The 14,459-nt window shown below is 37.4% G+C and overlaps 1 pseudogene; it reads right to left on the bottom strand.

Moving 5' to 3' along the window:
* Positions 1-13,123: 13,123 nt before the first annotated feature.
* Positions 13,124-13,423, bottom strand: LOC114224605 (electron transfer flavoprotein regulatory factor 1 pseudogene; annotated as a pseudogene).
* Between the last annotated feature and the right edge of the window lie 1,036 nt (positions 13,424-14,459).

Raw genomic sequence — 14,459 nt, forward strand, 5'->3', positions numbered from 1 at the left:
ACCCCCTCGTGTGTGCCCACACATGCGTGCACACACACACAGTGCACGCACAGTTAGTATCTAGAATAGGAGACTAGTTACCAAAAGACTGATGACCTTATGTCCTGAATCTTGCAGCACTCTAGGTTTAGTACTCTAGGGTTTAGTCCTTACCTCCTCTCCAGCAAGTTGGGCCCACAGAGATGGTGAACACAACTGCTACAAGTCACCAGTGGTGGGGGTGGGGGGGGAGGAGAAATGCCCTTTCTGAAATCTGAAATATTTCCTTGCTGTGGTACTTAAATGAGTAAAATTCCAAGCCAAGAATGGGCTTTCATTTGATAAACATGGATTGAACTATTACCGTGTGTCCGGTACGAGGCTAAGTTGCTGAGAATATGGTTATGAACAATAATACATGGTCATTCCCTGAAGTGCCTTAGACCATAATGGGAGAGGCACATAAGTAGACCGTCAATTACAAAACAATATGATCAGTGCCAAGATAGGTAGTGGTAAACATAAAGTGCTATTGGGCAAAGGGAGGGAGAGCTAAGCTAAGTCTTTTGGTGGGGGGTCTGGCAAGGCTTCCTGTGAGGAAATATCTGGGCTGGATATTAGAGGATGGAGAGTGAATCGGGCCAAGAACAGTGCTGTTCCAGGGAGAATAAAAGGCTTGTATAAGGAAAGGCTCAGAGGGAAGAGTAAGATTTGGTTAGGATCTGTAAGAATTTGGGGACAGGCAGGCTGGGGAGTTTTGGGTGATGGTGGAGAGAGATGATGGGTATCAGCAGTTTTCTATGCAGTTTCCCATAGTTATGAAGGTTCACATTCTCATTAATAATTATTAGCTAAACATTAGCTATTATCTGAAAGCCCTCTCTTCTAATTCTGGACCAAATTGTGTAATCCATGCAATTTACTCTAAGGTCAGGAAAAATGTACATAATCAGATAAAATGCAGCTCATGATTTTCTCATTTGTAAGTATTTTTCTCAAATTTCTACTTTTTCTCCATTTTTGTGTCTCTGTGAAAGTCTAAAGTCTCTCCTTTATCCAGTTGCTCATATCAGAAACTTGAAACCTCTCTCATTTCTCACCCTGGCTTCTATTCAGTCGTCAGTAACCAAGCCCTGTGGTTTTTTTAGTGCTTAATATCTCCAATTTTCCTAGACTCACCCTCCCAGTTGGGAGAGGTCATCAAAAGGACTGGTTGGTGACCTACGAGCTGGACTCCCAGCAACTGGAGGCTCCTCAGCCCCCTCCTCTGTTCTTGGAATGTACATTGTGCTGGCCTTCCCCACTCCCAGAAGGTGTCCCAAGGACATAGACTTGTAATAGTGATATGGTATTGAGACCATCTGGACTGTAGGCAGAACTGAACCCCAGTAAGGCCTCTATAAGACATTTTAAGATTTGGTAGGAGAGTTCTGAGATCTACTTGTCTTTTAGCCACCTAAGACATGCCTCATAAGCTCATTCCCTTGCTTTTTAAACCTGCCACCTACCTGTGTGGAGTGGCTGCCTCTTGCTTAGGACTCTCCCTCCCTTTTGTGTACAGCGGCCTGTTTCAGATTTCACCCAGGAGGCTCCTCAGGAGCTTGTGAACCAACAGTCCTTACTGCTACTGCTTTAAATAGGGTGTTGATGGGACACCTGGGTGGCTCAGTTGGTTAAGCGTTTGACTCTTGATTTTTGGCTCGGGTTGTGATCTCAGGATTGTGAGATTGAGCCCTGTGTCAGGCTCTACACTGGGCATGGAGCCTACATGGGATTCTCTCTCTCCCTCTGCCCCTGCTTATATGGTGTCTGTGTCTCTCAATAAATAAATATCTTTAAAAAACAGGGTGTACATTATTGTTCCAGGAATACTGCAACAATCCCTTTATTTACAAGGCACCTCCAGACCTACGTCTTCAGTCTTACCTCTTACCAGTTCTCATTCCCTGGAGAACCTATTGGAAGGAGTCCAGAGCAAGAGTAGGCGATTTAGTTGGGAGGCTCACAGAGCTATCAAGGCAAGATATGAGGGTATCTTGAGCCACGGTGGCAGTGAAGATAAGGAAAAGAGGGTGGATTCAGGAGGGATTTTTGAAAGTGAAATTAGTAGGAGTTTTCCTTGAATAGTATATGGAGAATGAAGGGAGAAGCAGGTATTGAAGATAAGTGCCAGAACCATGGCTTAGGCAACTAAATGGTTGGCAGCGTTGATCCGAGATAGGGTACTACTCAGTGTGCTAGATATTTTCTGTTTGACTTTCCTGATTCACTCTTCATGCTTCTTCATCCAGCTGTCTGCCCTGGGAGGCTGATCTTTATAAATTGCATCAGCTTAGCTCCCTTGCTGTCATCTGGTTGTGTTTGGCGAATTAGAAACTCTGACAGGAGGAGATCATTGGTCAGAGAGGCAGAGAAATAGGGGCATTATTCTTCTAGCACTTCTTTTTGTCTACAGTTTGCTTGTGGGCTTCATTCCTAACCTAAGACCACAGTACTTACAGGGTAGTTCACTCTCAAGCTATAGTTTTCCTCACGATTACAGCTGTGACTTTTTTCTTCTGTCCCCTTTAGGCCTAAGAGTGGCAATATCTTCTCAATACTGCTGTTACTGGGTGCCTCAAGATCTCTTGTTGCTTTCCATAAGCCCGAGTACACTCTTCGTAAAAAGGTCTTTTTTGATCACCCCTTCCTAAGAGGCCATCTCTAACTGCTGGGACTTGGATAGAGTGGGGAGTTTGAGGAGCCTTTACGCTATCAAGGCATAGAGGTCAACAGTGTGGTTAAATACACATGCTTGGAGCTCAGATGATCTGGGATAAGGGCATACTCTGCAGTGTACTGTGCTAGATGCTTTGAAAAGGTTATCTTTTTATATCCTACTCACCCTGTGAAATGTACTCTTGTGATACTAAGGTGAACTACCATTCCCATGTTTCTGGAGCCTAGGCATTTCCTGGGATATGGGACCACTAGGGCTAAGCCAGGAAATTCTTGGGTAAACTAGGATGCGTTGGTCACCCTACATCACCCTGGTCACCCCTACCTATTTGGAGTCTGACGCTCAGAATAGTTCAGTCACCCAGGTCATTAGAGGCAAAGCTGGGATTTGCCCTCTCCCTGTGTGATTTTAAATACTGCATTCTTTGTACCACACACTATTCATTCCTAAATGTGAATTTTACTTAGAATAACTTGATCTTCATGAAAAAGAAAACAAAACAACAGAAGCAACAGTTGCTGAGCCCCACCAACAGATTTTGATTCAGTGGGTCTGGGGTAGGGCTCAGGAATCTGTTTTTGTTAAGTGCTCTGAAGTGATTCTGATGTAGACTTGCTTTTAGGAACTACTGTACTTGACCATAGTACTCCTCTTATGTAATAACAAAAATGCAAATATCTTGTTGAAATGAAACCTTTATTAGGCTCAAAACCCATCCCATGTCCTGATGATGGAAGAAACCAATTTTGATTAGAGTTCAATTCTCCCTCCAACAATTTTCTTAACCTCTGTGTCTTCCTAATTTATGAGATCATATATACAATATACAAAGAGCCCCCCCCCCCTGAAAGTTTTGTGAGGATTAAATGAGAGAATATGTATAAAGTGTCCTGGCCTAGTCCCTGGAACATAATAAACCTTCACGAGTGTTAGCTATTATTACTTTTATTAACTACCTGATAGAAGTTTGTTTAGACAGTGTTTTTCTTTATACTTGTTAAAAAAATTTCATTTTTTTTTTTGTTTTTCCACCACATTTTACTTAGAGAAATTCAACCTACAATGACCACTGACCATTCATAAAAAAGTTACATTGTTGAGATATCTGGAGAAGAGTAAGTTTATTCAAAAATGGGTTTTAGTAAAGGCAGATCATTTTACAACATGCTTTGAACCAAAAGAGAAGAGAGCTAACAAATGCTAAGTATCTCCTATGTACCAGGGTTTAAGACCATCATCTAATGTAATTGTTACCTTAAAGCAGTAATGTAGAGGCTGGTTATGGTCAGTGATTTGTTGAAGTTGATGCACATAGAAAGCAGCAAAGCAAGAACGGAAAGCCAGAGGTTTCTCATTACCTGGGTTGTACTGTAGAACAGGGAAATGCTGGCAGAGAAGAGGTTATAATGAGGGGGGACCAGTGCAAGAATCATGAAAATGTCTTGTTCATACTTGTTACCCTGCTTTTGCACTAGCTTTTCATTAAGCCCCCTTTTTATGGAATTCAGATTGGTGAGTCATCATGATAACCTTTAAAGGGGAATCACTTAAAGATGAGTAACACATACTCCATATCCTTAAAGAGTTTATAGTCAAGTGGAAAATTGGACTTGTACGAAACTCCATATGAAATGGCACGGGGCGGGGGCGCCTGGCTGGTTTACTCAGAGCGTGTGACTCTTGCTCCCGTGATCGTGAGTTCAAGCCCCATGTTGGGGGTAGAGATTACCATTTTAAAAAATGGCACATGGAATAAGTAACAAGCAAAATCTGAACCCAGGACTGTCTTACTTCAGAATGCTATAACAGGAGTAAAAAAGTGTCCTCAGAATGAAATGAATGAATCCCTCATGGCACCCTGAGGGGATTTGCTTACTCAACAAACCTTTTCTGATTGCCTGTCTGTACCGATATTATACTGGGGGGGGGGGCTTAAATATATCCATGTTTTTGAGGAAGTTACAATTGTGGTATTAGACAAGTGTAAAGCAACCTTTTGATGGTGAAAGGAAAAGGAGCTAATAAGTGGGTTGTCTGTGGTCACACGGCTAGTAAAGCGCAGAGCTGGGCTTTAGGTTCCCGTCTGGCTGAGAGAAAAAAATCCATCAGTTGGTGAAAGGAGCAAAGGAGAGAACAGTTAAGCAAAAAAGACTTCGGGAACCTAGGATTAAAGGACAAATGGTAGAAGCATCACAGCAATGCTTAATGCTGTATGCCAAAGTGGAGGATGAATGCAACTTGCAGATGAAAGTGAAAGGCATTCCAATGCGGTGTGTATATTTATTTGATTATGATTCAGAACATATTCTGTTTTAAGCAAATTCTTACGTAGCACAGCAGCGCCCCCACTCCTAATGTACAAACTGTAGGAGAAGAAAGGAAATGATAGGTCTCTGCTTCTGAAGGATTTCTGGTCTAGTGAGGGATAAAACCACCTACACAGGATAATTGCTGTGGGAAAGTCAGATAGGCTTGAGTTGGAAAGATGTTTAAGTTTTCTAATGGAAGAGGAAAAGAAGGCTGATCCAGGTAGAGAAATACCCCAAGGCCAGAAGCTTGGAAGGTTTGTGACCTGTTGGGGTAATAGCCTGTAATTCCATCATCTTGTCCTCTAGCTTTATCCTCCGTCATGTGTATCCAGGCAAGATATTTACAATTGTGCAAAACACCTTAATTTTAATTTTGTAGAGGTCAGTGAGTAGGTGAACAGAAATTAGACCGGAGATAAAGGGTTGAGACTATGGTGTACTAATGAAGATTGGAGTTTAAAATTAGATGATGTCCTGTGGGGCATTGAAAGAATAGGCCAGGTTCCCTAATTGAAAGTGCTATGTATAGCGGCCTGTAGGCAGCAAACTAGATTCCACAGTGGAGATGTTCTAATAGCTTTGCTCATGCTAGGCAGTGCTTGCCCAAACCTGTCTGGGGATGTAGTTCAGAGGTTCTAGCTCTTTAAAAAAAATGTTGAATAAAACCTTGAATGCAAGCATTATAACAGCTATTTAAAAGTAAGTTCAGACAAAGCTTTTAATTTTTTTTCCAAGCTAACTTTTTTAACAACATGTAGTCTTCTGATAAATGTATTCTATAACTTGATGTTCTATGTAGATTAGAATTAAGTTTGTTTTCTGATCTCTGAAGGTCAGTAAGATAGAAGTAGTGTATTTGTAATCTGAAGTAAAGTAGTTGGAGATGGCTGAACTGCAAGCTGGATGGGATAGAGCATCATATGAGAAATGCGCTCTAGTCCGCCAAGAGAGGTTTGTGATGGGGAAATGGTTAGTGGAAAGGGAGGTTTCGCTGGTTGAACGCTTTTAAAATAAGTGAAGTCTTATAACTGTTAGTAATGCAAGTGTGACCTTCACCAGGCTGTTTGCTCTGGAATTGTCATGAGAATGAATAATGCTATCTTGCAATCACTATACTATTTAGGACTCTATTACCACGACTCTGGTGAAAACTACTTTTAAACCCTGTGGAGAATTCTCACAATATCTTGTTTTGAAATGTGAATGAAATGTAATTTGATTCTTGTTGATTCCTCTGAGTCTCCTGAAGAATGAGAATTTAGTGATTCATCACTTGCATACAACACCCAGTGCTCACCATAATAAGTGCCCTCCTTCTAAACATGTTTAGGTTACAGATAAGTCATGGTGAATGGAATTAATGAAATAGTCATTTCTTCAGATGCAGCTACCTGTTCAAGTATGTGCTATGAGTCAGGAACTCTACTTAGACTTTCACATATATGATGACCTGTAATTATAACTTCATGAGATGGGTTTAATTATCCTATTTGACAGACGATGAAACTGGTTGAGGAAGTAAAGTGATTTGTTCAGGTTCATACAGTGGTTAAGCTAAAGGTGAACCTTGCTGTCTTACATTTACTCTAGGTTTCTTAAAATCTCAGGGACTGCCTTGCCTTGAGACACTGTTAAATGTTAAATGAAGGCCAAATTATACATTTAGGACCTGTCAATCCAGCAGAAGGATGAAAAATTATTAAATTTAGAAAGTAGAAAGAAAATCTATGATTTGTTCATAGTACAAATCTTATGTTTTATTGATTTTACTTAATAAAGTTTCAAATACAGTGATCAAAAGTCAGGGCAATCATGAGGTAAGAATTGCAGGATGCCACATACTTAATTTGGTGTCCATATGTCAGCATTTACCAAATACGTGTCTGTCCCAGAATTGGTTATTCAGTTCATGGGCACATGTTACCTCACTTAAGAGTTTAAGAACAGAAAATCATAAAATGTATACATTTTAAAATCTTAATCTGCAGTTGCTGTTCTAATATTGTTATGTTTTAGCCCCCAACTCTGGGTATCATGCCTTCAGATTTTTCCGTAACATAATCACAACACAGATATATCATTAAAGGTAGGTTGAATGAGAAACAAATATTGAAGTGCATGTATAAGGAAATTGAATACAATATATAAAATGCTTTTCTATTACCTGGATGCTTTTAGATAATATGTAAGATATCTTACATAAATCCTATAAAGCTAAGAGACTAAAAACAGTTTAAAATAATTCTTTGCTTTTCAAGTAGGATTTATTTTATTCACATAAAAAATGAAATCTTAAAAACCTCTACACCCAATGTGGGGCTCAAACTCACAACCTCATGATCTAGAGTCACATGCTACACTGACTGGACTAGCCAGGCACCCCAGGATTGATCATTTTAACTTGCTTATTTTAAAGTATATAGGTTATTAATGGAGATTTGGGTGAAAAATATTTCTATAATCAAATAAGTATAGGAGATGATCAATTATACTATGGCACACGGGTCATATCCAGCCCTCTACCTGTTTTTATAAAGTTTTACTGAAACACAGCCATATCTATTCTAATATTTTGTATGGCTCCTTTGAACTACAAATGGAAAATTAAGTAGATACAACAGAGACCATATGTTTAGATTGCCTGCACAATCTAAAATATTACTATCTGGCCATTACAGAAAAAAGTGTGCTAACCCACTGTCTGAACCTAGAAGTCTTAATTGTTAGAGTTCACAGAGCCTTGAATTATCTAGTGCACTTGTAAATTTCTCAGAAGAGGATGTCTTTGTGCTGTGAATTTTGTAAGACTGTTGAATCACAGACCTGTACCTCTGAAACAAATAATACATTATATGTTAAAAAAAAAAAAGATAGCAGGAAGGGAAGAATGAAGGGGGGGGGAATTGGAAGGGGAGACGAACCATGAGAGAGTATGGACTTTGAGAAACAAACTGAGGGTTCTAGAGGGGAGGTGGGTGGAGAGGGTTGGGTTAGCCTGGTGATGGGTATTAAAGAGGGCACATACTGAATGGAGCACTGGGTGTTATACGCAAACAATCATGGAGCACTGGGTGTTATATGCAAACAATGAATCATGGAACACGACATCAAAAACTAATGATGTAATGTATGGTGATTAACATAACATAATAAAGTTTAAAAAAAATAAAAAAACTAATAGATATTTTCCAAACTTTTTGTTTGTAGTATTGTTTTGACTTCAGCCCTTGGCATTAGTGTCCTGTTGTGTGATTTCAGAAGTACTTTGGTTGATTGGAAAAGACCAACATACACATTCAGAGTTTGCTGTAGCTTCCAGATTAATTTAGCCAAGGGCACAGAATCTTAACAGACCTAACATCTAATGGTACAGCATCCCTCGGTCTCCTGATGAACAGCACCCAGTTGATGATGACACTGCAGGAGGTAGAGACTTCTACATGAGAGAAGCTTGATTTTAAGTTATTCCACAGTTACTTCTGTTATATTCAGGGCTCACATCAGTATTGAAGAAAAATATCCACATCTCCTTTGCTTAGTTTTTCCATTTAAGGGGACGTTTGCAAACAGTAGGCTTTCCTAGATACTGGCTCAAACTCAGTGTCTATGGTCACATCTTCACTTGAGTCTATGCCCTTGAGTTCCTAAGAGGTACCTCTTTCTAGTCCCTGCCTTTGTGGAAAGCCCATTTTCCTAAAGCTGTGGAATAAACCTCTTTTGAAACAATACTTTGAAGTTCTTAATTCCCACATCACCACTATATTAAGTGTTTGATATTTTAAGATACACATTTTTATTGTATTAGGGATATATACTCCTTACTATTTCCTTAAAAGTAAGAAATCTGGCTTGGATGACAGATGTTATAAATTACCTTTTCAGCATCAAGATAATTATTTTATCTTGTTTGACTTATCAAAGAGATAAATTTCTTTAACCTAATTCCTAATAATTGAATCACTTTCTTCATATGTACATACCCAGTATTGAGTTTATAATCAAAACTCCTAAAAGACAACACAAAACAAACCATAACTCTTGAGTATCAAGAGGAACAACAAACTCCAGAATTTAAACCAACCTATAAAGACTGTAAACACTAGAGTTACCAGAAAAAGGAGTATATTTGGGACGCCTGGGTGGCTCAGTCGGTTAAGCGTCTGCCTTTGGCTCAGGTCACGATCCCAGGACCCTGGGATTGAGTCCCGCATCAGGCTCCCTGCCCAGTGGGGAGTCTGCTTCTCCCTCTGCCTGCTGCTCCCTCTGCTTGTGCACACACGCTCTCTCTCTGACAAATAAAATCTTTAAAAAAAGAAAAAGTTTATTTAACATTTCAAGAAACAAGGTATTGAAGTAAGACTAAGAAATAAACTGTCCATTTGACTAGTGAAATTTACAAAGGGTAAATTTTCTAGACCTAAAAATAGTTTAAAACTTGGTTATATGGGTTAAAAGGAATGTTAAATGTAGCTGAAGAGAACTGATAAACTTGACTGTATATCTCAAATTACTCTGAATTCACATAGAAATTAAGAGATGGAAAATAGGACATGTATGTCAAGAATAATGGATAGCAGACTTAGAAGGACTAACAAGCATCTAGTTAAAGTACTGGAGGGATAGAATAGAATGGAAAAGAAGTTTTCAGTGAGTTAATAGCTGAGTATTTTCCAAAATTGGTCAAAGAATCAAATCTCCAGACTGAGGATCCCCAACAAATCTCGAATAGGATACATAAGATTAAATCCATGCTGAAGTACACTTATAAACTAAGGAGCACTAAAACAAATGATATTATAAAAGCAGCCAGAGAAAACGTAGGTCACCTACAAAAGACTGACAATCAGAGCTGAGCTAGCAACTGTAAAGATGGAAGCCAGGAAACAGCCAAGAACAATAGATTCAAATTAGCTTTTAAAAATAAGGACATTGTTTTCCTAATAAACAGATTTAAAAGAATTCATTTTTCAAAAGAATTCTACCAAACAGTACTTTTCTATTCTCAGAAAGTACGTAAGATTAAAATGGTACTCCTCAACTGACTTAATTAGGCTCATGTACTTTGACAGAAAACCAGACAAGGGCAGTAGAAGAAAGGAAAACTATATGCTGGTCTTGGTCATGAAAATTAATTCTTAAAAATTTTGCAAAGGCAACTCCCAATTTATATTTACATATAAATACCGCATATTACATATGACCTATTATAACACTGTAAGATTGTTCCAAGAATGCAAGGCTGTCTCAACATTAGAAAAAATGATTAATACAGCTCCTATTAAGAAATTGTGAAAGTCTGTATGATAATTTCAGTATATTCAGAAAAAGGCTTTGATTAAAATTTGTTTCATGAATTTCATAATTATGCACAATTTTAGCCAACAGGGTATAGAAAGAAATTACTTGATCAGGTATATTGACATGAATGAAGCAAGTATCATACTAAAATAATCCCTTTAAAAGATGGACTAAGGCAAGAAAGAATACTACCGCTACCAGTCTTACAATGCAGTGATTGGAGTCCTGAGCATGTGCAGTAAGATCCTAAAAAGTTCAAGAAATTACATAGTTAAGAATGGAAGAAACAAAACCATTATTTGCTGAGTCATATAAGGTAGTGATATGTCCTTGGATCTACTCTGTGCCACAGTTCCCCACGTGAAAAATAGGACTAATAGTACTAATAGGATTAAATTAGTTAATATCTGTAAAGTGCTTGTAAGTAAGCCTAGTGTACAAGTGTCATGAAAATGATGAAATTGAAAAAAATCACAGGTGAGGAGCACCTGGCTGGCTCAGTTGGTAGAGCATGTAACTCTCGATCTTGGGGTTGTGTGAATCAAGCCCCATGTTGGGTGTAACATTTACATAAAAAAATCACAGGTGATACAATTTTCTGAAGTTGCCTCTGGCCTTAGGCAGTTGCCTGTATCTACTCCAGTCTGTTACACACACACACTGTAATTGTACCATTTTAGGAAAATGCTTAGGAAACCTTTTTTATCCCTATGAGAAAGTGACATTTGATCTCTGATGTGAACACAAATCTGTTCTAGTTGGATTAAAGATAGTTTTGAAAGGCAAAATGTTAAAACTTGTAAATAAAAATATAGGACTACCTGTTCAGTAGCCATGAGACCCATCTAGTGATTTAAATTAAACAAAACAAAACTCAGTTCCCAATCCATTAAGCATATCTCAAGTACTCAATAGTCACATATAGCCAGCGGCGATCATATTGGGAAGCATAGATTATAGAACATTTCTATCACAGAAACTTGTACTGGACAGTGCCGCTATAAAAGATGATCTTCGTGGCCCTAAGGGGTCAGCAAACTTTTATCTAAAGGACTAAAGAGTAAATACTTTAGGCTTTGCACCTAATATACTATATTGCATATTAGTCCTTGTTTATTTTTACAAGTTTCTAAAAATAAACATTCTCTACATTAAAAATGTAGAATCCCAAATTTTGGCCATTGGGCTATATAGTTCGTATACTCCTGCTCTTGGTTCATGGAAAGATTTTTTTTTAAGGCAAGAAGTTCCAATGTTTGGTACACTTATTTACATTTAAATAATTTCTATCTATCAAAAGCCACCATAAAGGAAATGGAAAGCTAAACCACGAACTTGGAGATCCGTGCAACACAAAATTGGCAATGGATAAGTATCCAGAACATATGAAGACTTTTACTGTATCCATAACAAAAACCAAAGGATGTGGAACATCATAAAACTCAAATGGCTGGTGAGGATATAAATTGGTACAACTTTGGAAAATTCTTTGGTGTTACCTCTTAAAGGTGAAGATGAGCAAATTATGCTATGGATTCCACATATATATATCTATAAAATTTCCCAACAAACCCTTGTGCATGTGCTTCCAGAGATGTGTAGAGAAGGTTCAAAACAAGTTGTTTGTAAAACCTTGAGATGTGAAACATAGACCGATGTCTGCTAATAACTAGAATGGATAAAGATGTTATATTCGTATGGGATGCTACATAACAAAACAATGAAATACAGCTTAATGCATTAGTATGAATGTATCCGAAAATACTGAGGAAAATTAAGAAATGCAAGAATATATTTAGTATGACATAATTTCTCTAAAAGTAAAAACTGAGAAATAGTTTAGCAATACATATTTAGAGCAATTGACACAATTTGGGACAAAGAAGGAGGGTTATATGAATATGTAGTTGGGCACTTCAAAGGTCCTAGTAATGCTGTCTTCGTGGACTGATTTTATTTTTGCATCTAAGGTACGCAGAATTGAATAAATCATTACTTGATTCCTGAAAAGTTCCCTTCATTGACCCATGCATGTGTGCATAAGTTCGATCTGTGAATTGCATAATAAATACTTGTGAAGTCTTAATTCAACACAAGAGTTAGAAGAATTTTTTTTTTATGATGAAAGAACAGAATAACATTACTTTTTATCAGTAAAGGTAATTGTTATACCACAGGTGACTTGTTTTAAGACCCAAAGGGAGCCAGCAGCAAAATCAAATAATGGAAGATATTAAATAGGTATGTATGTAATGCCAGTCACTGGCAGCCTACTTAAAGATCAGAAATTATCTTATTCCATATATATTATTTCTATAACTGCACTTAAATCATTACCAGGTGCTATTTGTTTTGTAGTGAACCTTGAATATGTGCTGTTAATGTACCAAATAGGTTCAAAAATGAGGAAATAAGATGGTACTCCTTCAAAAGTTAAGGGAAATTAATGTGCAATAAATTTTGCTTAGTTACATGCATTAAATGGCATTCTCTTGTCAGTAAAATGGAGAAATGGGCTAAGAATAATTGGTAAGAACTTATTAAAATTATTTTAAGTACATTATATTTTCATTCAAAATTGGGTAGTCATTAATTTTTAATTGGTAGTTATATTTCTGATTTTGTATAAAAATTAAACATTAAGGATTGCTGATAAAGCTCTGTGAACAGAAGTTGAAATCCATTTTAGTTCATTAAGGCAGCTCAGGCATTTTTTACATGATGTGTAAATCTTGCCATTTTAAGTTAGTTACTTTTATCATATCTGGTATATATAAACAGCTGGCACTGAATTCCAGTCAAGTTATAGTAATAGTGATCAGTTAGTTTTGTTGATATCTGAATAATAGCGTTGTTTCATCGCTCTCTATTTCCTAAAGAAGTATAAGGCTTCTAGCTCTTTCATTACAAATTCGCCCCGTCCAATAAGTTCTTTGATCTCTGGATTCTTCACATCTTTGTTTTTAAGGAAAACATTCTTCAGACACCTTTTAAAATAGTCTGTTCCTTTTGGATAGTCTCGTCCAAGATACAGCAGATTTTTATAAAGATTCAGTACTTCTCCTCTTAAAGAATTGGCCATTTTCATTTATTATGGGAAGTATCCACTTTTATACATAACATATGCACTTTCCGGCATTCCACAGCCATAAAGGCCTCCGACCGCTTCGACTCCAGGGTTTGTCAACAGCCGAGTTAGAAGAATTTTGATAATAACCTCTACATATGTGTGCCCCATCCTATCCTATCCTGTGCCTACATGAGATAATAACCATCCTGGATGTTGGGTTATTTTCTAGATCAAGCTATTTACAGTGTTTGTACACACGTGCATTCACATACACCTGTATGTATATACATATATATAATGCATCTGTGTTCAAAAGTATATTCTATAAATACAGTTTTCACTTTCTAAATGGGGACTTCTTGTTCTGGCACTCACTTTTTCTTTAGGACCATGTTGCTAATATTCTCTATCATTTTGCTAAGATTTTTCATGTTGTTAGATGAGGTTTCCCTTTTGATAACACTTTAATATTCCACTTGGGGTTAAATTGCAGTTTATTTTCCTGTAGGCATATGTTTTCCCATTTTTTTTCTTGCTATTCTTTAAACTCTGCATGTGTTACTTAATGCTTGTGTATGCATTTAGTAAATCTTAAAACCTTGCCATATGATATTTAAGGACACTGTAAGGTGTTTTGCATATTGAGTGAAAAGTTTCAGGGTACTTAATAAGGTGTGTACACTGATTCATATATGGAAAAATAATAAATGGAGAAAGCTATGCATGCAGAATAATACACTAAGGGCTAGTGGGAGTAAAATAGTAATACTATTTGAAAAACCTATGGGATGTGTATATAAGGGTGTTTAATGGGTAGTTGGATCAATTTAGGACTTACCAATATATATATTATCACTGTAACCATGGGAATGCATGAGGTCATACTTGGAAAGTGTAGTGTGAGAAAAGGGCCTCTGTGAGACACTCTAGACAAACTAGCATTTAAGGAATAGATTGTAGGAGTGAATTTGGCAACAAAGATTAAGAAATAATTCCCATTGAAGTTGGAAGAAAATCAGGAATGTGTGCTATTGTGGACAACAAGGGAAGAAGGTATTTCTAGAAGCAAGCTACAGCACATCAG

Source organism: Eumetopias jubatus, unplaced genomic scaffold, assembly GCF_037043125.1.
Source record: "Eumetopias jubatus isolate StellerSeaLion01/CBP00866 unplaced genomic scaffold, mEumJub1_p1.0 scaffold_11, whole genome shotgun sequence".
Taxonomy (NCBI): domain Eukaryota; kingdom Metazoa; phylum Chordata; class Mammalia; order Carnivora; family Otariidae; genus Eumetopias; species Eumetopias jubatus.